Source organism: Sinocyclocheilus anshuiensis, unplaced genomic scaffold, assembly GCF_001515605.1.
Source record: "Sinocyclocheilus anshuiensis isolate Anshui unplaced genomic scaffold, SAMN03320099.WGS_v1.1 scaffold669, whole genome shotgun sequence".
Taxonomy (NCBI): domain Eukaryota; kingdom Metazoa; phylum Chordata; class Actinopteri; order Cypriniformes; family Cyprinidae; genus Sinocyclocheilus; species Sinocyclocheilus anshuiensis.
Window position 1 is genome coordinate 160,510 of NW_015536499.1, and position 2,636 is coordinate 163,145.

The 2,636-nt window shown below is 34.5% G+C and overlaps 1 long non-coding RNA gene across 1 annotated transcript; it reads right to left on the minus strand.

The window, feature by feature from the left end:
• Nucleotides 1-2,047: 2,047 nt before the first annotated feature.
• LOC107688899 (uncharacterized) lies at nt 2,048-2,394 on the minus strand. The gene is made up of 3 exons (XR_001634277.1): nt 2,328-2,394; nt 2,182-2,242; nt 2,048-2,071 (listed from the first exon to the last, which is right to left on the minus strand). It is a non-coding gene; the product is annotated as an uncharacterized LOC107688899 (long non-coding RNA).
• Nucleotides 2,395-2,636: the final 242 nt, after the last annotated feature.

Genomic DNA, 2,636 nt, shown 5'->3' on the forward strand with positions numbered 1-2,636 from the left:
TTTCTTTGTGAAATTGAAATATAACACTATAATAATATACTAATATAGCACTTGTAAATTATTGCTCTTTTGTTGGTTTTGATTGCTTCTATTGACCTCATTTGTTAATCGCTTTGGATAAAAGCGTCTGCTAAATAACAACATTTAAATATAATGTAAATGTAAATAACAAAACAATTTTAAAACAAGCCCCAAATCAAATAAATAAGTAACACAAATAAAACAAATTTCTTCATATAAACAAAACAAGGCTTTGTCTGTGCTCTTAACATTCAAATTAGAGGCAACCACTGCATTTTAATCTTGATCCAAACAAAGATGCTGCATACATGCAACATGAGCAGTTTTTAATCTAAATTACATTGTATAATTTAGAAATTTGAACCAAAAATAGAATGGCTTGACTTCAGTTTTGTGAAACTATACATAAAAATATCTGCATGAAACAGAAACAGCAGACGAGCTGAATGAGACGCAGATGTACTCTCTGCCAGCAGGTGGCGCTTAAAGTGTTTCCTGGGTTACCGCTGTAAACAAAGCAGCGCTGCGCTTATGAACAGCAATGATACAGTGTTTCCTTGGTTTCCGCTGTAAACAAAGATTTTCAACCGGCTCGCGGTTAATCGTTACATAGTTAATAAGAAAGTTGATTCTTCCCAGCAGTGGCTATATATGATTTTCAGATTCAGCTCTAACACTTATAACAATTGAAGGAGTAATATGTGATTATTACAAACATTCATTGGCTGCAAACGTCCATTGATGCCCAATAAGACAACACGCTATATTAAGAACCAAGAAGATAAAAACGATGATTTGTCTAATTTTCCAAAATTACTGTAATATATATATATATATATATATATATAGTGGGTGTGTGTAAATGGGGTATGCAAACTTGACCTCAACTGTATAAATGCACCTCAGCTGAATCAACCCTCAACTGTCCCTCCTCAGTGACAAAGAGTTGAGTCGGTGACGGTGTGTTGTCAGATTGGACAGCATAAGCTGTCACTGTACTCAGGAGCTGAAGAATCACATGATTTGGTTCAAATTTAATGATAGGCTCCTTCACTGTCTTTACCTTCAGCTCCAACTTCAGATCAGGGTGTGTTTGAGAAATCTGAAAGAAAGAAAAAGAAAAAAAAATTAGGTTATTGCAATTGGTGCGTTGTTACTTTCATGCAAAGAATATGAACAAGTAGCTCTTAGTCATCTTCACTGTTAAGTTTATATTTTGTGTTCTGTGTGGAATTATTTGAATACAATGGAAAAATGTTCATACTTGAGGAATGAATGCTCCAAATGTTGTGGTGCTGAGACGAATTGGAGAAACAGAAGGCACCTATGTAAAAAAAAAAAGCTGTTACTGTTTGTGTCAGTTAAAGTGTGTCTGTTATAGTCCTCAACTTATGAATAAGTAAAAGCAAGATGAAAAACAGAAGATAAAATGATGATTACACACAGTAAAATGATGATAATTGTGCAAGTCTTATGCAAGCCCTTGGTGGCTTCATATAAACATACATATTCAGCCCTTTACATTTGTAATCTAAACTGTAATTCATGCAACAAAAACAGACCATGCAGTCACTCCTTTATACAATCTCTAAATAAAGTGACTATACTTGCACTTCTTAAAAACTGACAGCTTGTAACATCTTAAACTCACCATGTCATCGGTGATTCTGATGTTAAACACTTTAGTGTTGTGGAACACCAAGAATGCGGAGTTGATGGTGAAGGCAGATACTGCAATGTAGAACATTTTGGTGTTCTGGGAAGCCAACGAGAAAGCTGGGGGAGAGAAGCGGGGTTCTTTGCGCTGTTGAGTGTTGTAGAATACACCCTAAAATTGTGACAAACATCCAAATTCAGCTGTAAAAAAATATATTTTGGCAAGGAATTTGTAATGTATGTTAGAGTAATGTGTCAATTTCTGCATGATGCTTTAGATTTAATTAAATCCTTTTCAATTGTACCTTTAATCCCATCTCAATGCTGGTATCAGAGATGACAGCAGACCTCAGCGAGTAGTCAATCTCAACATATTCACTTACTTTGGCTGTAACTTAAGGGTCACAACAAAAAAAACACATGATTTTGGATGTCATGAATGCTGTCATGGAAGAATTTTCATACTCATTGCAGTCGCTGGTTAACAGTGTTTAATCATAGCACCATTTAATGTTGCCAGCTGTGTGTTTAAATCATCAAGCGGCGTTTTCAACGAGGGGCAGATCTGAAACAACAAATTGTATTGACATAGGATGGATACTTGGCATTGGTTTCTTTTGTAAACAGGGAATGTTCAGCGAATGTCTTACCTTTCTCTGCAAATATTTGCGCACAATGCCATTAAGCAAGTACATAATTTTATTAAGAATCCATCTTATCAATCTCCATCTGTCAATATAGAAATCAAATTGTAACAAAATCAAAATGTTAGTTCTCATGAGCACAGACATTAGCTGTAAGCTAATACTAATACAGACACAAACCAGAACATTTTAGGATTTATCTCTTAATGTTTAACTCAAACTGACCTCATGTAATATTTGCAGAAAAAAGTAGCCAACAGATTATATATATATATATTTTTTCTGCAATTATACATTTTATGGCGCAGTGAATAG